The sequence below is a fragment of the Balaenoptera musculus genome, chromosome 17 (genome assembly GCF_009873245.2).
Source record: "Balaenoptera musculus isolate JJ_BM4_2016_0621 chromosome 17, mBalMus1.pri.v3, whole genome shotgun sequence".
Classification (NCBI taxonomy): Eukaryota; Metazoa; Chordata; class Mammalia; order Artiodactyla; family Balaenopteridae; genus Balaenoptera; species Balaenoptera musculus.
Window position 1 is genome coordinate 61,713,823 of NC_045801.1, and position 23,542 is coordinate 61,737,364.

The window sequence follows — 23,542 nt, forward strand, 5'->3', positions numbered from 1 at the left end:
TACAATTCTATATCTCATAAACACTGAGATGTCCTCTGTTAATGATTTTTTAAAACGGAAACATAACAACTCAAATCTGACTTTCTCTTCACCTCTGTTCTTCATGGTTGACGGATAGTTTGTCTTGAAATCTATCAGTTTCTTAGTTATGTGAAAAAGGAGGCTCATTAGAGAGCCAGCAATGCTTCCAGGCAGATATGGAAGTTTTAGGATTGGAAATTATGATCATCATCAGACTGAGATACACGTTGAGATATAATATGGTCTTCTTTAGGTTAAGATCACACATTAATTATAAAAGTGATGAATCCAAGGGGGATTAATTAATTACTTCATGCACGCATGCAATCAGTATTTTAGTCTTCATTTAGTACCTATATATTGAGACATGGCACTAAGAAAAATGAAAAGTTATTATAATCACTTAAAAATTATCTAAACACATGATATAGGAGTGTAGATTTGCTTGCCATTAAAGAATTTGAGAATTTTGGTCAGAATTCTCATGGAAAAATCTGAGATCACTGAATAGAGATGAGGCATCTACAATGAAAACATAAAAATAATATTTTAATAGTTTGCTCAAGGTGAAAGAGACTATCGCTCTTCCAGGTTTTCAATAGTTTTTTTCATTGGCAGGATTTTTACTAAGAATCTTGCAAGTCAGGTTCAATACTTGCCCATAAAAAGAAAAAAATTGACATCATGACTTTTCAATTTTCATTTATTTCCTTCTGAGATTTTTGGGTAAAGTTGAATCATAAAGTATTTAGTTGTTTTGATTATTATTTTTTAAGTAAGGCGATTAGACTATGCAGTCTTACTGAGATTTAATTAATCAGATCTAAGACATTGGGGAATTCAACCTATTGATTTCACCCCTTGTATTTAAGATTATAATTCCTTTTCCTCACTACTGACCCTGCCACGTTGGTCCCTGACATGGGTCCTTCTGCCTGCTGTCACTCGTGCCAGTAGAATGAGACTGAGTTCGGTTCAGAAGCAAAGCTTTATTCTTTGATCAAAGAATGAGGACGTGCGAGCTCATGCTCTAGAGCACACACTCTCTGCTCTCCGTGGGTGGGGCTGATTTATACCGGGTCTTGTCATCCTGGGGTGGAGCAGAGTTCTAGCTGGGCTGGCACAGCTGTGTTGCTCCAGGCTCCAGATACTAGTGCTGTCTCTGCACACGGCCCACTGAGTTGAGGTGCTGGCACGGCCATTTGGCACCAGGAACGCTGGTCTGAGTGCCAGGTTTGAGATCTCTGCACGCGGCCTGCTAAGAGCAAGTGAAACTAGACAGAGCACAAAAGAAAAAAAGGTCAGACTTTATTTTATTACCCAGATTCTATTTTTATTCCCCGGGAATTGTTAATGGGCTTTGCTGGTGACCCTAACTTTGTAAAATGATTAAAGATTTATATTTTTTTCAAAGTTAACTGACAAAGTTTATAAAACTAATTATAAGGTCTTCTCTTGATAAAACTGCATAAACAGAGCCACAAAACTCTCTGAATTGAAAAGCTACTGAAAATATACCCTTTTTTGTTTGTTTTTCTCCACTCAGCATAATTATTTTGAGATCCATCCTTGCTGTGTCATGTATAGCATATACTTCGTTTACATAAAACTCCACTAAAATACCCACAGAAAGCCAATCACAGGTTGCCTAGGAACAAGAAGGGGGTCAGAGGAAGCCAGGACGAAAGAGCAGAGGGAACTTTGGGAGCCATGGAGACATTCCTTATCTTGATCATGTTGATATTTTCATATGCATATTCATATGCCAACATTTATCCAATTGCGTAATTTAAATATGTGGAGTTTATTGTATGCTAATTATAGCTCAGAAAAGCTGTTAGAACATTAAAACTTATGAAGATAAGTTTTCCACACTTTTTTTAGAGAAATTTCTCCAATACGTCCAGTCTATTAAATTCATTCATTGCTATCTTATTTTCAAAAATTTTGCCTCCCAGAGTCTATAAAAACAAGAAAACAAAAGAGTCAAAATCTTCACTATTAATACATGCGCTAATACACCTCCAGATGCCAAAACCTCGATCCAGTTTATGGCTCATTTTTAAGAACTAATAAAGCTGAAAATAATGACTTATGCCCAACAAAAAAGCATAATAACCCCCTAAATATAAAATGTATTGCTATGTGGTCAAGTTCTAGCTTTTGTAATATTTGAGGCCACCTGCTTCTGTTAAAGTCCTTTCCATGAAAACACTGTCAAAATTGAAACCAAGAGAAACCATGGCTAATTGTAGTCATCAGAATTTCTCCCCTGAGAATATCCAGCTTCTATTAAATATCAGTTCTTTCACTGACACCATCAAAATTAATAAGTAGCTTAATCAATAACTAGCTTATAATGCCTTAATTTCAAATTTTAAAAAATCTTGGAGTATTTTGCCATGCATTGGTATTACTATTAAAATATATTTATATATTATTAGAAAATTTAAATAAATTTTCATAGTAACACCAATAGTATATTATGGTAATACTAATATATTTGATTTTAAAACATGTTGTGCAGTCTTACCACATGGATTTTGGGCTAGTGGATGCTTCTGGCCAAGAGAAATTGCTCAAGTTTTTTTTTTTTTTTTGGTTTTGTTTTTGAAATGCCCCTCATGTCTTGGATGCAGCCTACCTTAACAGTCTCAGCTCCTGTCTCTCTCTCATGGAACCCTTGCTTCAATCACATAATGATATTTGCTGTTTCACAAATGGACTATGGATTTTTCCAGTTCTATCCCTTTCCCTGTGCTGTCCTCTATCCCAAGTCACAAAACATACCTCGGAAAACATTTTTCAAGAACCAGATTTAAATGTTGAATGAAATAATTTAAGTCAAAAAAAAAAAGTGTCCAGTGGCTCTATATAAAGTAACTATACCATAAATGGTAGTTAAGTAATATTTTTCACTGTTCCTTCTCAGCTTTTGCATAGAATGGAATTATCATAGCGTATTTGGTATGCATTTTAGTTATTTTTTGGTGTGTGTAAACTCCTATTAGGCTCTATCCTTGCAAAGTACAGGGACAGACTACATCTAATGCCTAATTGCATTATGCCTGCTACTAGTCACCTAATAAATACTAGCTTGATTTAGTTAACTTGACATTTATAAAGGGTTTGGAGATGTTCCATGACTCCTAGGGCACATCATCGTGGTGGAATATAAGATATCCGATCACTCCCTCCAGTTTTTCGCTTTTGTTACAAGCAGGTAACTGACCCAAGTACAAGAGTATTAAGAAGATGAGATGCATTTGCACACTTAGGGAAGAACTTGTATCAATTACAGTCTGGCTCCATCAATCCCAAATTTTCCTGGGTCAGGAGTAGAAGTTAATTTGTCAGTGGATCATATTCTAGATAGTGACTTAGGTCCACTGCAATGTGACATCGAGTTTCAATTCAAGCTCAAGTATAACAAAGTTAGAGTTGGAATTTCAAAAAATCAACAAGGAGGGCTTTCCTGGTGGCGCAGTGGTTGAGAATCTGCCTGCCAATGCAGGGGACACGGGTTCGAGCCCTGGTCTGGGAAGATCCCACATGCCGCGGAGCAACTGGGCCCGTGAGCCACAACTACTGAGCCTGCGCATCTGGAGCCTGTGCTCCGCAACAGGAGAGGTCGCGATGGTGAGAGGCCCGCGCACCGCAATGAAGAGTGGCCCCCACTTGCCGCAACTAGAGAAAGCCCTCGCACAGAAACGAAGACCCAACACAGCCATAAATAAATAAATAAATAAATAAAAATTAAAAAAAAAAGAGTATTTAAAAAAAAAATAAATAAATAAAATAAATAAATAAAAAAAAATCAACAAGGCTATCAAATACTGAATTAATATAGGGCTATTACAGAAAAAGCAGGTAAACAGTGTTCTGAGGTTTTTCTGAATATCTACATTTCTCCAATTTCCTTCAAGGAAGCAGGTGTAATACGGGTGTTTCTTTTTGAAATTTCTGATGGTCGTGCAACATTTCAATGTTCATTCAATATTTATCAATATCTATCTATCTATCTATCTAAAACTTAGTCTCCATTTTCATTAAATTTGCTATCCAGTGGAGGAAACAGACAAAAAAGTTAACTAACAAATTACTAAAATAGTAATAAATTGTGCTATGAGGAATAAAATGAGATCAAATATAGAAAATAGGCAGAGACAACTTTAGAAAACATGGCCAGGGAAGGTCTAATTAAAGAGGAACTATTTAAATGGAGTTCTGAAGGATGAAAGGTAATTAATGGAAAAGTCTGGAAATAAGAGTCTCAAGCTGAGGAGAAGAATAGGTCCAGAACTGAGGATGGAAAGTCCATAAACAACTTTCTGGACTATTGTTAGCTTAGGGTATGCTATAAGATGGGCAGATCTACCCAAGAAATTGCTATCTTTTCTTTAAGAACAAAGACCAGATGGAACAGCCAAAACTTCTTGAGAGATTTCTATGGATCAGACACTCTTTGAAGTCCTTTATACATAACTTTTTAAATCATCCCAACAATCCTATGAGATTGTTATTACCCCCATTTTATAGATGAGGAAACTGAGACACAATGAGGATAAATAACTTCCCAAAGTATCAAAGCTAGACTCAAACAAGGTTTTTGTCTTCAGAGTCTATACCACTATGCAATTTTGTATCCTCTGTGTTCTGTAGCTTTCGGAAAGCTAATATGAAAATATCATAATCAAGCTTACTTGGACAGTAATGGGATGGGCCAGAAGAGGATATGATAGGATGAACTAAAAGTCCACAGAGGCCTCTCTCCCACACACTCCATTCCCTTACTTATCCCCCTCCAGGACTGAGGGTAAAAATAATTGGAGCATCAGGGCTAGTCCATTAGTCCAGTAGATATAAATAGGAAGAGAGATACAGAAACTGTTAATAAGGCATTTCACTTTCTGGTGCCCAGAAGCTCATCTATTTAGCAGTGGTGGTTTGAGCCAAACAGGTAGAGAATCAATCTGAGGGTTCAATTTTGATAGTATATGTGTGATTTCACATATTTTTTTATAATTGATAATAGCCACATAGTCATAAAATGGCTGGAGTTCAGAGATGGAATGTTTTTCAGTGGGAGAATTAGAAGAACAAATTAGGAACCCAGTCAATGGAGACCTAAGAGGAAAAGGGAAATCCATGAGAAAAGAAGAGCTCAAATACTAGAGAACTGGAATACAAAGGTTCTAGACTGATCAGTAGTATTATGGAAGTTAAACTATTACTGGTTTAAGTTTCTTTATTGTCTTCTTGCCTAGGTAGAAGGCCCCAGACCTTAAATATTAGTATATATGTTAACTGACCAAATCTGAGAATCATGACACTTAAAGACTAAAAAGCAGTTGATACTATAGGGTACCAAAGCAGAGGCTATCCAATGTATAAACATATTTTGAGACCAACCATGTACCAGGTAATGGGATGCCTCTTTTGTGGCTATCTCCTCGGAGAAGCCAATGGAGGGATAAATGTACCCCTTAGACTCTTCTTGACTGTTCCTCCCCAAGCTGGGTCCTTATACATAGGAAGATAAGTAGGCACAGTAAATACTTTAATTAAAAATAAACTACAACAATCATTGTACACAACATGTGCTTTCTGCCAGTTAGATATTCCTAAATGGACCTAAGCCAAAATTTTGAGAGTATAGAACAATAAAAGAACCAAGATGCATGAGAGCATTAATGATTGCCAGGATAAGAGGCCATCACAATGTCTCATAAGTCTTTCTCTTTACTCATCCCAACTCACCTTCCAGAAATCTCCAGTCTATTCTTCTATCGCCTTGTCCTGCCACAGGTGTTGAATCTGTGTGGAGAAAAGGGCAACACATTCAAGAAGATAGCTTTTCCCACCTACACTCACGGAGAAAGTAAGTGTGGCCGACCCCACTGGGAAAACTTCCCTGACTCTCTTCATTACCCACAACATCCAAAGAGGCTATTTTTTGTGCTGCTATTAGCTGAGATTACAGAAAGTGCCACAAAAATGTCCCCAAGATAGCTGTATGAGCAAAAGGACGGAATATGTGGACAGTGTATTATCTATAGTGTGTGGAAAATCTCATGTACGTACTCCTTAGAAACAGCGTGCCAACACTGACAGTAACACCAACTGAGAAAGGGAGACTGGGGTAATTAAAACAATACTCCATTCAGGGCCTGAGCATGGTCTCAGCATCCTGTTTAAACTTAGAGCAAATCATTTATGCACTGAAACACTTTTCCAATCACTGTTTCAATAAAGTAAATGGCTCCTTAAAGAACATGAAGAGCTAATGGAATTTTAGAGAGCAAAATCTGTCCAGTTTTCGATTCAATGTGGTGCAGAAAGTGAGGAAAGGGGGGCTAATATATTAAAATCAGGTGAGCCCACAGACATAGCTGCCATGGGAGGCTGAGGGAGAGTCCCTTGCTTTTTAAGTTCTCAAATAATGAATGGACTAATATCCTGAATTCAGACATGCATTATACACAGGTCAAAGAGAGTGTAAAACTTTTTTTCCCTCTAAGCCAGAAGCTGGTTTTCTACCTTTTGAAAAATTATTGAGTACAAGCAGGCACTAAGACCTCTGCTCAGGAACCCGCCAAACTGCCGGCCGTGGTTAGTGGAAATGCTTATTTGTTCTGGGAAGCAAAACTAGTGGGAGAAAAAAGGGCAGCTTTTAAACAAAATACTAAAAAGAAACAGATCTGAGGAATCTGGTGAAACTGAAACTTTTAATCCAAAGAAGATAATAATGACTGAATGGAAAATAATCTTCATACTCATATTTTGATTTCAAACATTGGAAATTCTTTTATGGTCTAGAATTGCTGCCATCGCAGTGGATAATTGTGCTCGATCGGCAGTTGTTTATTGGAGTTATTTCATCTCTTAACCTCAGGTTAACTGATCGCAGCAAAAGAATTAGTTGGGGAAATTACTTCAAAGATAACTGTTTCAAATGAAAGCCCGTCAGCTAATACTGGGCTCCTTTGGCTTCCAGTGGAAGAACGATCCCATTACAAAACAAGGGAGAGAACTCTGCACAGGCATGGCTACTTTCAGCGACTAAGCGCTGCTCAAGAACATCTCTTCCGGGTACTGATGTGATCTTACTAGCGAACAGGCTGGCTTACGTTTTAGGGGAAATATCAGTGTAGATATGTGTCCATTCATAATCCATGTCCAAAAATGCCATGTTGTTCCCCATTGGGCAAATCCAGGTGGGAAAAAAAAGAGATACTACGAATTAGAAGTAGAAAGATAGACTTTCTAACCTATTGCTCATATTGAGCTAGGTGCTTCCTGTTTTTCTAGTTTAATAGTCTCCTCTGCCCTCCAGTGGGTACAATCTCTTGGTTATATGTTTTAACCAAGATATCGTTATATGCTTTAAGCAGGAATTTTAATTTTTATCTGAAGCCCTCTCGATCCTCTATGGAAACCTCTTGGACTTTCTTTTTTTCTTTTTTGTCAGTGAAAACCGTAAGTGAAAATTACATCCACTTTTCTTTTTAGTGATTTAATGTTTTATAACTTGAAATGATAGCAGTAAGGTAACTTGCATTCTTTCCTTTCATTGTTTCTCAAACCATTTGCTTTACCAAAGCGTTTATTTGAATTATTCATCGATATAAAATGTAGTGTCTCTAAGGCAAGTCTCAAATTCATCTCTTTCTTTAGGTAACTGTGAGCCTGAGATAACCAGTAGAAAAATTATATTTTATGATGAAACAACAACAAAAAAGTATTCTAGAGAAAATGTTAACCTATTTGGTGGAAGAGAGTTAACATTAGATTTTTTTATTATAAAAATGTTACCTTGCACATTTTTTGACTTCTATTTAATGTTCCCCAACTCTCAGTCTACTCTTTGCCCAACACCAGACATCCAGTTAGTCTTTTGGAATAACAATATAGCATTTAGCCAAAAAAATCTAAAGCCACCTAAATTTTATGTCATTGTACTTAAGTTACATATTATTTCCATTTCTATATTCATATTGGAGTCTGGTTAGTTTCAGCATCTAGAGTTGTGGTTTGGGCGACTATTTCTACGCTTTAAAAATTTTAGAATCAAAAAATGTATTCAAAACAACTAAAACCAAGTTTTAATTACATGCTAAAGGTTTTTAAACTACACATGAATGTGAATGCACTTTCATTATCATATTAAAATATTATATATTGGGATTTTTTTCTCAACCATCTATTCATGAAAGCTCAAATTACTGGAACATATAGTACTCTTTTAAACTTATGGGGAAAATCTCTGCTTGACAAGACTATTAGAAACTTGATGAGATCTCTGAAAGGGAAAAGTTTAAACAGCAGAATTACATACCAAAATTTCAATGGAGAATGTAAGCAAATTATGGTAGTTTCATAAATGTTTTATAAAATTCAAATTGCAAAAATGAAAGATTTATTTTGATTTAGGAGGAGGAAAGTCAAAATGTAAAAAATATTTTATTCTACAAATAATATGAGTATATAAGAAGTTAAATTATACACAACAAAGTGACTAACTTCAGGGAAGGATCAAAAAGATATTAATGCGTGTTTGATGATTTACTGTCAGATGGTGGATCCAAAACCAAGATCATTTCTCCTGATGCAATTCTGGGTGAACATAGCAACATATGGAGAATCCATCTAAGACATGGTTCCTTGATTTCTTTACTCAACTACTTTCACTTCTATAATCACTTGAGTGTTATTACTTATGATAACAATAGTTATTGTTATTATTTATAACCAGTTATTTGGTCTTTAATTAGGAGCAATGTCATTATTCAATATTTATCAAATTTCCATTAATTCACTAGTAACCATGTCAAGAAATCTACATACAAAATTGAGTAGTGGTTAAAAACACAGTCTGGAGTTAATTTGTCTGCGTTCAAATCCTGGCTCTGCCACTTACTAGCTGAAGATACCCTTGCTAATGGTTCAAACCATCTTCAGATTATGTAAAATACAACTCTGTTTTTAGTAGTGTGGTAAAAGAAATACTTTGAAAACCCCTCACACTTGAAATTATTAAAATTCTGCATAGAATATTTATTTGCTTTAATTCATTTCCGAGCTGACACAAAAGGAAGGAATCTGAGGAATGTTATCATAAAAGAGGAAGCAGGTGGGTAGCCGCACAGGATACTTCACATAAAACTGGACCCCTTCAGTCAGTGTAAGAGAGGGTGAGAAATAAACCCACTACACAGGAGGGGACAGCTGGAAAACTTGCCTGACTTGATCTTGGCACTAGGTGGTAAGAAAATAAAATCGTCCTTGAGAATTTGTAACCACAACCTAGCCCTTACACGACAGATGTTTCCCGTCCAAATCCACCCTTTTTTCAGTCTTAAAAATCCGAATCAAGGAACTTAATTTAAAGTAGTTCCAGATTGGTAGCGTCCCTTTGGGACTAACTGGAGGAAAGGAAGCTCATCTTAGAGTGCCGGGGCTTCAACCCAGGCCTCAAATAATCTACAGATAACCTTCCTGGTTGTGTGAGGTGGGGGGAAGGGAAACGGGGCATTGTCAAAATCACAACAAAAACAAACCAGCAAGAAATTCAGATATTTGAATTAGCAGATACAGAGTATAAAATAACCATATTTAATTTCTTCAGGAATAAAAGAAGCCTATAAATATATAAAGGGAATAAGATGGTATAAATAATGACCAAGCAATTTTGAATAAAAGCCAGTTAGATCTTTGAAAATAAAAACTCAAATGTGTTGTCATTTTTTAGAATTATGTCTGTCTTTTTCTAATTGATTTATTCAATAATTCTGGATATAAAAACTTCCAGAAGTGCATTATAAAGTGTTTCTGCCAGTTCATGCTTTGCTTTTTTTTTTTATAATTGAAGTTCATTTATAGCAGTATATTAGTTTCAGGTGTAAAGCATAGTGATTCAATATTTTATAGATTATACTCCAGTTAAACTTTTTGCAATATAATAGCTCTATTTCCCTGTGCTATACAATATATCCTGTAGGTTATATATTTTATATCTAGTAGTTGGTACCCCTTACTCACCTACCCCTCTCTTGCCCCTCCCCATTTACCTCTCCCCGCTGGTAACCACTAGTTGTTCTCTATATCAATGAGTCTGTTTCTGTTTTGTTATATATATGTTTGTTTTATTTTTTAGACTCCACATGTAAATGATAACACAGTATTTGTCTTCCTCTATCTGACTTACTTCACTAAGCATAATATCCTCCAGGTCCTTCCATGTTGTTGCAAATGGCAAAATTTTATCCTTTTTTATGGGCAAGTAGTGTTCCATTGTGTGCATGTATGTGTGTGTGGGTGTGTGTGTATATATACACACACATATAATAATTTCTTTATCCATTCATTTATTGATGGACCCTTGGGTTGTTTCCATATCTTGGCTATTGTAAATAATGCTACTATGAACGTTGGGGTGCATGTATCTTTTCAAATTAGTGTTTTTGTTTTTTTCAGATATATACCCAGGAGTGAAATTGCTGGATCATACGGTAGTTCTATTTTTAGCTTTCTGAGGAACCTCCATACTGTTTTCCATAGTGGCTGCACCAAGTTACATTCTCACCAATAGTCTGCAAATGTTCCCTTTTCTCCACATCCTTGCCAATATTTGTTATTTGTAGACTTTGATGATAGCCATTCTGACAGCTGTGAAGTGATATCTTGTGGTTTTGACTTGCATTTCTCTAATCATTAGCCATGTTGAACATCTTTTCATGTGCCTTTTAGCAATCTGTATGTTTTCTTTGGAAAAAAATGTCTATTCAGGTCTTTTGCCCATTTTTTAATTGGGTTGTTTGTTTGTTTGTTTTTTGATATGGAGTTGTATGAGTTGTTTGTATATTTTAGATATTAACCCCTTATCAGTCATATCATTTACAAATATTTTCTCCCATTTGGTAAGTTGTCTTTTCATTCTGTCAGTGGTTTCCATTTCTGTGCAAAAGCTTTTAAGTTTAATTAGGTCCCACTTGTTTAGTTTTACTTTTATTTCTTTTGCCTTAGGAGACAGATCTGAAAAAATATTGCTATGATTTATGTCAAAGAGTGTTCTGCCTATGTTCTCTTCTAGGAGCTTTATGGTTTCAGTTCTTAGATTTAGGTCTTTAATCCATTTTGAGGTTTTTTTTAATATGGTGTGAGGAAATGTTCTAATTTCATTCTTCTATGTGTAGCTGTCCGGTTTTCCCAGCACAACTTATTGAAGAGACTGTCTTCATGTTTTACCTTTTCATTCTCTTGATGCCATTTTTTTGATAAGCAGAAGGTCTTAATTTTAATGAAGTTCAATTTATTAATCTATCCTTTTAGGTTTAATGTTTATTGTGTCTTGTTTGAGAATGTTTGTCTACCCCAAAGTTATGAAGTTCTTCTCTTAGGTTTCCTTCTAGAAACTTGATTGTTATACTTTTCACTTGTATATCTATGAGTCTATCTCAAATTAATTTTTGTGTGAGGTAGGGCTTAGTATCTTTTTGTGGGAGGTAGGGCTTAGTATTTTTTTCAAATGGATATCAGATTGATAAGGAACCATTTATAGAAAATATAAATTCCTAAAATTCCTATAAATTCCTATAAATTCATTCCTAATGAACTGCAGTGGTGCCTGTGTCATAAATCAGGAACCGTATACGTAGGAGTCTACTCATTTTGATTTGTCTATCTTTGTGCCAATATTACCCTGACTTTACAGTGGTTGTAAAATTAGTCCTGAGATCTGGTAATGTACTTCCTCCATTTCATTGCTCCTGAAATTCAAGATTTTCTTGGGTATTCTAGGTTTTCTGCTTTTTCATATAAATTTTCAATTCACCTGACTGATTTTCACGTACACACAAAAACACACTGGAACTTTAATAAAGATTGTACTGAATTTGTAGATCAATTTGGAGGGTATTGGCGTCTTAAAAATATTGAGTTTTCCAATGCATGAAAAAGATATGTACCTTTCAATCAACAATTGAATCAAACTTCTCTCAGCATTTGTTTTTTGGATTTTTTTAGGGTAAAGGTTGTACATATAATTCATTAAATATATAACTATGTAGTATTTTGGTACAATTATAAGTGAATTTTTAAATGTTCATTTAGTTTTAGTTGCTAATAAGAAGAAATTTAAACTGGCATTTATATATGATATCTATAATGAGCAGTGACCTTGTTCATTTACTTATTAGTTCTAATTATTTGTAAATTCTTTTGGATTGTCTATGTATGCAATCATGCCTTGCACTAATAATGGCAGTTTTATTTTGTCTTTTCTATATTTTATATATTTTTCCCCTTTTCATATTACAGTGACTAAGGCTGAAGTAGAAATATTGAATAGAAGTGATGATAGTGTACATCATTGTTTTATTCTTACCTCAGTAGAACATTGTTCGGTGTTTAACCAGATTAAGTAAGATGGCAGCAGTAAGACAGTTGTCAATAGCTTTTATCAGGTTAAGGAAGTTCCCTTCTTTTCCAAACCAATGAAAAATTACTTTTTTTTTTTTGTTAGTGTGCTAATTTTTATCAAATGATCTTTCTGATTTTATTCAGATGATATATGAATTTTCTTCTTTATTCTAATAATGATGATAATTACATTGATTTCTGAATGGTAAATAAACTTTAAACTAGTAGGATAAATATTTATCATAATAAACATAATACTTATATATATATATATATATATATATATATATAATTTTTTTTACTGGGTTCTATTTGAATATTTTATTTAGTATTTTACTGTCTTGTGCTGAAATAACTTTCTAGGCCCAAGATGGAGCAACTACTGATGGGGGCAACAGATCATCAAGCTGAAACTTAGGTAACATTTGCATTTAGTGTTTTCCTGTAAATGCTCCCCTTGACCAGAAACACAGTATATTCAGTCAGCCAATCCCCAAACACCAAGCCAACCTGAGGCTTCTTACCCAAAACAAGGTTAACTATGTGGCCCCAGCAATCAGGTATTTTCTATTTGTCTCTACCTTGTTCTTTATTCTTCATGCTATAAAAGCTTCTTTCCTTCTGCCCCATTTGGTAGTTCTCTGAAAGGAGATGGTCCACTTCATGAAATGTTAAATAAATTTTGTTTGCATCACCTAAACTTTTTTCTTTAACCTTTTTTTCTAACATGTATTTTTTGAGAGGTATTGGCCTATAATTATTCTTTCTTGTAATGTCTTTGACAGGTTGATATATCAATGTTATGCTGGCCACATAAAACAAACTGGAAAGCATCCTTCATTTTACAACTTTTTGGAAGAGTCTATGGAATTTACTATTACATTTTCTCAAATTCTTGGATAATTCACTTGGGAAATCATCTGGTCCTGAAGTGTTCTTTGAAGGAATTTTTTTTTTCTAAGTTTTTTTTTTTTTTTATTGAAGTATAGTTGATTTACAATGTTGTGTTAGTTTCTGGTGTACAGCAAAGTGATTCAGATAGATAGATAGATAGGTAGATATTCTTTTCCATTATGGTTTATAAAAGGATATTGAATATAGTTCCCTGTGCTACACAGTAGTGAAGGAATGTTTTTAATTACCTATTCAATTCATTTAGTAGATATGTTTTGTTAAACTTTTTCATTTTTTCCTGTGGAAGTTTTGTTAATTTTTCTCAACTGTTTTGCTTATTTTATCAGAATTTTCAAATGCATTGGCATAAAGCTATTTATAATATATTTATTATATTTTAATATTTGCAAGATCATAGTGGGTTCCAGTTTTTCATTCTTGATATATCTTGTTAAGGGGGTATCACTTTTATTAATCTTTTCAAATAAGAACCTTTTTGATTTGTCTGTGTTCTCTATCATTACCTGATTTCTTTCATCTATTTTTTCTCTTATTATTCTTTTTTCTTCTATAATCTTTGAATTTATTTTGTTATTTCTTTGTGAGATTCTTGTGATAGAAGTTTAAATCATTAATTTTTAACTTTTTTCCTTTGTACTGTATGCATTTAAAGCTATAACTCTATATTGAACACTGCTTTAGTTGTATTACTGAAATGTTTTGGTAATTTTTTCATTATCATTCAGTTAAAGATATTTATAAAATCCTTGTGATTTCATCTTTGACCAATGGATAAATTACTTAATTTTCAAACATTTGGGATTGTTTTGTTTATATTTATCTTTTTTTTTCTAGTTTAATTTCATTATGATCAAAGAACATACACTGTGTGATTTCAGTCTTTTGAAATTTGCTAAGTCTTGCTTTCTGGCTCAGCATATGGTCCAATTTGATAAATGGTCCATTAACCATTAACCAATGGTCCACATATAGAACATTATTCTGTTGTTGGATGGACTCTTTGATATGTTTCTATATGTATCAAATAATTTATATTGGTTGATCAGATCTTCTATGTCCTTCCTGATATTTTTGTCTGATAATTCTATAACTTACTAAGACATGTGTTAAACCCACCCACCCTCTAAATTGTTGAATGGCCTATTTTTTCTTTTAGTTGTCATTTCTTGATATTGAAGCTATGTTATTTTGTGTATAATATTGATAATTCTTATATCTTCCTGTGGATCAAGATAAATATGAGTCTTTAATGTATAGTTGATTTAGTTGGATTTTAAACTAACATCCAGCCATTTATTTTCCCTTTGTCTCATCTCTTCTTTGTTTCTAAATTCCTCCTTTCTTGACTTCTTTCGATTAATCAATTTCTTTCAATTTTCCTGATCTATTAGGTTTTTATTTTTACATTATTTATCTGCTCTAGAAATTACAGTATGATTTCTTAAATTAATACTTAAGTTAATACTGCTACCATTTCCTAATCAATGCAAGAATCTTATAACAGTTTAATTCCATTTATTCCCCTTTGTATCATTGTTGTCACATATACTATTGTATATACATTATAAAATCCACAAAACATCATGATTATCATCGTTTTAAGCAGTTAATATTTATTTATACTTACTCTCATATTCACCTTTCTGGTGTTCTTCATTACCTCCTATAACTTCATTTTTCCAGCTAGGTTCCCCTTCAGTATAGCTGAAGAACTCCTGACAGTACCTCTCACAATACAGATATTTGAGCAACAATTCTCTTAAATTTGTTTTCTTGTAATCCAAGTATGTTTATTTCTTCTTCATTTTTGAAGGATGGTTTCTATAGGTATTGAATTCTGTCTTGAAGGTTTTCTCCTTTTAATACTTTAAGGACATTATTCCCTTGCATTCCATCTTCTAGAGTTTCCATTGAGAAGTCATCCATCAGTCTTATTATTGCTCCCTTAATGACAAGGGACCTCTATTTCTAGTTACCTTTAAGATCTTTCATTGTCTTTGACTTTTAGCAATTTGACTATGATGTGCTTAAGTGTGATTTTCTTTTTATATGTCATGATTGGGATTGTAGAGCTTTTAAAGTCTGTTTGGCAAATCACTTTGGGAAAAATCTCAGTAAATCAGAGGCATGTATAAGTTGGGTTATGACTATAGATTAAAAGGATTATGGGGAGAGGGGAGTTAGTTCAGTTATCTCCTTCAGAAAACCTCTTAAGCGCCCACACCCACTCACAACCCCCAGGTCTCCCTTAGGTGCTCTCTCTTAGGACATAGCATTAGAGCACATTTCATACTACATTGTAGCTATCTTTTCCACTACTGAAATGAGCAGAATGCGAATGATATGGACACTTTTTTTCAATATTTACAAATGTGTATGTATGTGAAGTGTATAAAAATGTTAATAAAATGATTTTATTATGGCATTAAGTTTTTGTTAGATCATTTTTTGTTTGTGTATTTTGCTTGTTTAAAAATTTTAAAAACCTAGAAAATAGAATAGGTGTTTTAAAATGCCCTGAATAGTATTTAAATAGTAGAGTTGAATATAAACTAATTATTTACATAATAAAGTTATATTTGGCCAAAAATCATTAAAGTTACTTAAGAAGATCAACCCTTACACTGTAATCTGTTTCTAAATGTTTACTAAATACAAATTACCTGTAGCTAATTCAGCTTTGAACATACTTTTAAGTAAACATAAAGTACAGCATTGAATCATCTTTTAATATTTACAATTCTATGTCAGTTTCTCAAATTCTTTTTTTTTTTAACATCTTTATTGGAGTATAATTGCTTTACAATGGTGTGTTAGTTTCTGCTTTATAACAAAGTGAATCAGCTATACATATACATATACATATATCCCCATATCTCCTCACTCTTGCATCTCCCTCACACCCTCCCTATCCCACCCCTCTAGCTGGTCACAAAGCACCGAGCTGATCTCCCTGTGTTCTGTGGCTGCTTCCCACTAGCTATCTATTTTACATTTGGTAGTGTATATATGTCTATGACACTCTCTTCATCCCAGCTTACCCTTCCCATTCCCTGTGTCCTCAAATCTATTTTCTACGTCTGCATCTTTACTCCTGTGCTACCCCTAGGTTCTTCAGAAACTTTTTTTTTTTTTAGATTCCATATATATGCATTAGTATAAAGTATTTGTTTTTCTCTTTCTGACTTCACTCTGTATGACAGACTCTAGGTCCATCCAGCTCACTACAAATAACTCAATTTTGTTTCTTTTTATGGCTGAGTAATATTCCATTGTATATATGTGCCACATCTTCTTTATACATTCATCTGTTGATGGACACTTAGGTTGCTTCCATGTCCTGGCTATTGTAAATACAGCTACCATGACCATTGTGGTACATGACTCTTTTTGAATTATGGTTTTCTCAGGGTATATGCCCAGTAGTGGGATTGCTGGGTTGTATGGTAGTTCTATTTTTAGTATTTTAAGGAACCTCCGTACTGCTCTCCATAGTGGCTGAATCAATTAACATTCCAGCCAACAGTGCAAGAGGGTTCCCTTTACTCCACAACCTCTCCAGCATTTATTGTGTGTAGATTTTTTGATGATGGCCATTCTGACTGTTTTGAGGTTACCCCCTGTTGTAGTTTTGATTTGCATTTCTCTAATGATTAGAGATGTTGAACATCCTTTCATGTGTTTGTTGGCAATCTGTGTATCTTCTTTGGAGAAATGTCTATTTAGGTCTTCTGCCCACTTTTGGATTGTATTGTTTGTTTTTCTGATATTGAGCTGCATGACCTGCATGTAAATTTGGAGATTAATCCTTTGTCACTTGCTTCATTAGCAAATATTTTCTCCCATTCTGAGGGTTGTCTTTTCGTCTTGTTTATGGTTTACTTTGCTGTGCAAAAGCTTTAAAGTTTCATTAGGTACCATTTGTTTATTTTTGTTTTATTTCCATTTCTCTAGGAGGTGGGTCAAAAAGGATCTTGCTGTGATTTATGTCATGAAGTGTTCTGCCTGTGTTTTCCTCTAAGAGTTTTATAGTGTCTGTCCTTACATTTAGGTCTGTAATCCATTTTGAGTTTATTTTTGTGTATGGTGTTAGGGAGTGTTCTAATTTCATTCTTTTACATGTAGCTGTCCTGTTTTCCCAGCACCACTTATTGAAGAGGCTGTCTTTTCTCCATTGTATATTCTTGCCTCCTTTATCAAAAATAAGGTGAACATATGTGTGTGGGTGTATCTCTCGGCTTTCTATCCTGTTCCATTGATCTATACTTCTGCTTTTGTGCCAGTACCATACTGTCTTGATAACTGTAGCTTTGTAGTATAGTCTGAAGTCAGGGAGCCTGATTCCTCCAGCTCTGTTTTTCTTTCTCAAGATTGCTTTGACTATTCAGGGTCTTTTGTGTTTCCATACAAATTGTGAAATTTTTTGTTCTAGTTCTGTGAAAAATGCCATGGGTAGTTTGTTAGGGATTGCATTAAATCTGTAGATTGCTTTGGGTAGTATAGTCATTTTCACAATGTTGATTCTTCCAATCCAGGAACATGGTATATCTCTCCATCTGTTTGTATCAACTTTAGTTTGTTTCATCAGTGTCTTATAGTTTTCTGCATACAGGTCTTTTGTCTACTTAGGTAGGTTTATTCCTAGGTATTTTATTCTTTTTGTTGAAGTGGTAAATGGGAGTGTTTCCTTAATTTCTCTTTCAGATTTTTCATCATTAGTGTATAGGAATGCAAGAGGTTTCACTTTTTCACCATTGAGAACGATGTTGGCTGTGGGTTTGTCATATATGGCCCTTATTATGTGGAGGTAAGTTCCCTCTGTGCCTACTTTCTGAAGGGATTTTTTAATCATAAATCAGTGTTGAATTTTGTCAAAAACGTTTTCTGCAGCTATTGAGATGATCATATGGTTTTTCTCCTTCAATTTGTTAGTATGGTGTATCACATTGATTGATTTGCATATATTGAAGAATCCTTGAATTCCTGGGATAAACCCCACTTGATCATGGTGTATGATCCCTTTAATGTGCTGCTGGATTCTGTTTGCTAGTATTTTGTTCAGGATTTTTGCAACTATGTTCACCAGTGATATTGGCCTATAGGTTTCTTTTTTTGTGGCATCTTTGTCTGGTTTTGGTATCAGGGTGATGGTGGCCTCATAGAGTGAGTTTAGGAGTCTTCCTCCCTCTGCTATATTTTGGAAGAGTTTGAGAAGGATAGGTGTTAGCTCTTCTCTAAATGTTTGCTAGAATTCGCCTGTGAAGCCATCTGGTCCTGGGCTTGTTTGTTGGAAGATTTTAAATCACAGTCTCAATTTCAGTGTTTGTGTTTAGTCTGTTTATATTTTCTATTTCTTCCTGGTTCAGTCTCGGAAGGTTGTGCTTTTCTAAGAATGTGTCCATTTCTTTCAGGTTGTCCATTTTACTGACGTATAGTTGCTTGTAGTAATCTCTCATATCCTTTGTATTTCTGCGGTGTCAGTTGTTACTTCTCCTTTTTCATTTCTACTTCTATTGATTTGAGCCTTTTCCCTCTTTTACTTGATGAGTCTGGCTAATGGTTTATCAATTTTATTTACCTTCTCAAAGACCCAACTTTTAGTTTTATTCATCTTTGCTATTGTTTCCTTAATTTCTTTTTCATTTATTTCTGATCTGATCTTTATTATTTTTTTCCTTCTGCTAACTTTGGGTTTTTTTTTTGTTTGTTTTTTGTTCTTGTTTCTCTAATTGCTTTAGCTGTAAGGTTAGGTTGTTTATTTGAGATGTTTCTTGTTTCTTAATGTAGGATTGTATTGGTATAAACTTCCCTCTTAGAACTACTTTTGCTGCATCCCGTAGGTTTTGGGTCGTCATGTTTTCATTGTCATTTGTTTCTAGGTATTTTTTAATTTCCTCTTTGATTTCTTCAGTGATCTCTTGTTTATTTAGTAGTGTATTGTTTAGCCTCCATATGTTTTGATTTTTTACAGTTTTTTTCCTGTAACTGATATCTAGTGTTATACTGTTGCGGTTGGAAATGATTCTTGATTCAATTTCAATTTTCTTAAATTTACCAAGGCTTGATTTGTGACCCAAGATTCTGTTCTGGAGAATGTTCCATGAGCACTTGAGAAGAAAGTGTATTCTGTTGTTTTGGGATGGAATGTCCTATAAATATCTATTAAGTCCATGTTGTTTAATGTGTCATTTAAAGCTTGTGTTTCCTTATTTATTTTCATTTTAGATGATCTGTCCATTGGTGAAAGTGGGGTGTTAAAGTCCCTGACTATGATCGTGTTACTGTCGATTTCCCCTTTTCTGGCTGTTAGCATTTGCCTTATGTATTGAGGTCCTCCTACGTTGGGTGTATAAATATTTACAATTGTTATATTTTCTTCTTGGATTGATCCCTTGATCATTATGTAGTGTCCTTCTTTTGTCTCTTGTAATAGTCTTTGTTTTAAAGTCTGTTTTGTCTGATATGAGAATTGCTACTCCAGCTTTCTTTTGATTTCCATTTGCATGGAATACCTTTTTCCATCCCCTCACTTTCAGTCTGTATGTGTCCCTAGGTCTGAAGTGGGTCTCCTGTAGACAGCATATATACAGGTCATGTTTTTGTATCCATTTAGTCAGTCTATGTATTTTGGTTGGAGTATTTAACCCATTTACATTTACATTTAAGGTAATTATCAATACATATGTTCCTATTAACATTTTCTTAATTGTTTGGGATTGGTTTTTATAGGTCTTTTCCTTCTCTTGTGTTTTCTGCCTAGAGAAGTTCCTTAATCATTTGTTGTAAAGCTGGTTTCGTGGTGCTGAATTCTCTGAACTTTTACTTGTCTGTAAAGGTTTTAATTTCTCTGTCAAATCTGAATGAGATCCTTGCTGGGTAAAGTAATCTTGGTTGTAGGTTTTTGCCTTTCATCCCTTTAAATATGTCCTGCCACTCCCTTCTGGCTTGCAGAGTTTCTGCTGAAAGATCAGCTGTTAACCTTATGGAGATTCCCTTGTATGTTATTTGTTGTTTTTCCCTTGCTGCTTTTAATATTTTTCTTTGTATTTAATTTTTGATAGTTTGATTAATATGTGTCTTGTCTTGTTTCTCCTTGGATTTATCCTTATGGGACTCTCTGTGCTTCCTGGGCTTGACTGACTATTTCCTTTCACATATTAGGGAAGTTTTCAACTATAATCTCTTCAAATATTTTCTCAGTCCCTTTCTTTTTCTCTTTTTCTTCTGGGACTCTTATAATTCAAATGTTTGTGTGTTAAATGTTGTCCCAGAGGTCTCTGAGATTGTCTTCAATTTTTTTCATTCTTTTTTCTTTATTCTGCTCTGCATTAGTTATTTCCACTATTTTACCTTCCAGGTCACTTATCTGTTCTTCTGCCTCAGTTATTCTGCTATTGATTCCTTCTAGAGAATTTTTAATTTCATTTATTGTGTTGTTCATCATTGTTTGTTTGCTCTTTAGTTCTTGTAGGTCCTTGTTAAATGTTTCTTGTATTTTCTCCATTCTGTTTCCAAGATTTTGAATCATCTTTACTATCATTAGTCTGAATTCTTTTTTAGGTAGACAGCCTATTTCCTCTTCATTTGTTTCATCTAGTGGGTTTTTACCTTGCTCCTTCATCGGCTGTGTGTTTCTCTGTCTTCTCATTTTGCTTAACTTACTGTGTTTGGGGTCTGCTTTTCACAGGCTGCAGGTTGGTAATTCCCATTGTTTTTGGTAAACCTTACCAGTGGGTAAGATTGGTTCAGTGGGTAAGATTGTTTCAGTGGGTTGTGTAGGCTTCCTGGTGGAGGGGACTGGTGCCTGTGTTCTGGTGGATGAGGCTGGATCTTGCCTTTCTCATGGGCAGAACCACATCCAGTAGTGTGTTTTGGGGTGTCTGTGAACTTATTATGATTTTAGGCAGTCTCTCTGCTAATGGGTGGGGGTGTGTTCCTGTCTTGCTAGTTTTTTGCTATGGGGTGTCCAGCACTGTAGCTTGTTGGTCATTGAGTGGAGCTGGGTCTTAGTGTTGAGATGGAGATCTGTGGGAGAGCTTTCTCCATTTGATATTATATGGGGTCAGGAGGTCTCTGGTGGACCAATGTCCTGAACTCAGCTCTCCCACCTCAGAGGCTCAGGCCTGACACCCGGCCAGAGCACCACGACCCTGTCAGCCACATGGCTCCCTGGGCTATTTGGAGGTTCTGAGAGAAGAGGGAATTGCAAGGCGGATCAGAGGCTGGCATCTGAGCCATGGAAGGAGGCAGTGGTGTCCACCCCGGAGCCATCCATGGCTTCGGAAAGAGCCGTCCTTATTATTTTTTATTAACTATTATTATTCACTTGGGAAGGAACAGGTCATAGATTTGGCTCTTGGATTTTTAGCTGCCAACAATATTCATATAAATAATATATAGAAATTTTCACAAAGGTAAAACATGTCACTAAAGTAACTATATTGGCTGCAATAAATCTGGGAAAATGTCATAGATAAATTTCTAAAACCTCATCCAAATCTAAATTTGTATAATTTTATGGGTTAATTACAGAGTAGATTATTAATCTCAACATTTTCAGATGGCCAACCTTTGTAATAAATTGCAAGATTATTTAGAGTTTACGGCTCTCTAACAAAATAAGGCAATAAAAAGGGAAGTGACTGTACAGCAATAATTAATTAATTAAGCAATTAAAAAGAGTAACCTAGTTATTTATTTGCATTATTCTTGCTCTTCCTTCTCCCACTAATACTATTACTGACAGACTACTGAATAAAGTTTTGTATTGCTTTGTAACTCTGTATTTGTAATGTACACCACTAAGGTTGTACCCTCAAAACACTGTCTTTCAAAATCATTTGAAAGATTTTTGTCCCCTCCATACTGTTTCTTTTGTATTCCTGGAGTAATCATCTTAATCGTTTTAAATTTACTGTTCCAGTTTTATTTTCACCAATTAAAAACAAATATCTATTATTTCCTGTGTGTATATATGTATTACTCCCTCTTGTCTTTCTTACAAGGTTAACATGCTAGTTTCACTCTTACATATCCTGCTTTTCACTTGTACTCACATCCTGGCAGACCACTCTATCAATTTAGAGATTTTTCTCATTCCATGCTCATTTGCATAGTATTCTCTTATGCCAATCCCCTTATGATGGATCTTTGAGTTGTGTCTGGCCTTTTACTAGAATAATGCGATAATGATTAATATTGTACACATGTCATTTCCTATATTGCCAGTGTATCTCTGGAATGGATTTGTGGAATAGGAATTGCTGGGTCAAAGGGTAAATGCATACACAATTTTTGGAGAAAATGGCATATTCTAAGGCTTGTAGAATTTTTATTATTTTAGAATTCACTTTTTTTGTTAGAAAAAAATCATTTCTGAAGAGATAATTAAGGACATTGCTCAATTTATTATGTGAAAACTCACAGAACAAATCCCTGTCTACACTCACGTTTGGTAAAACAAAAGTGCCCCTGGATAAGCGGCCACATTAACGTCAATCAATAGGCTATCAGTAAAGGAAACATGCCAAGACCTCACTCCTCTTTCATCAAGGGAGACATTTGGGGCCAGAGAGATTCAACAAAGGTTGGTGCCACCTCTCCAGTTTGCTAAGACAAAGCCAGTCGCTCCTGCAGTGTTGGCTTAACAGTGCAAGCCCAGGTCAGGAAGAAGTTGGCGCCCTTGGTACTGCAATGCCAAGGTTACTGTCTCAGAAGGAACTGGGTCAGAGTCACTGGCAGTGGGAATAGGCTTTGCTCCCAAGAGCATAGTCAGCTGTTTCCGGGAAAGCTGCTGTTTGCCTTATCAGGGTGGGCCTGCTTCTCATGAGGTGGTCAGTCATCGCTCTCACTGTTGGGGAAGACTGAATGGGATCAGGCACCCCCCAGGCCCCCATTTCTTCACTGTCAGAGGTGTGCAAGACTCAGGGACAAGACTTCTTTTGCATCCATCTGGCCTAGTCTGAGGGGCTATAAACTGCAACACACACACACACACACACAAACATCAATGAATGAAACCCCACCTCCTGTAGAGATGGAAAGAACTTTCCAAACATGTGGATGAGAAACTGGAGGCATAAAAGAGGAGGAAATAAAGTGAAAAGGGAAGACTAGCAAGGGAAAGAGAAGCTGAAAGGGAACCACAGAGTTCTGGGGGATGCGAGACATTCTGAAAAGGCTTAAG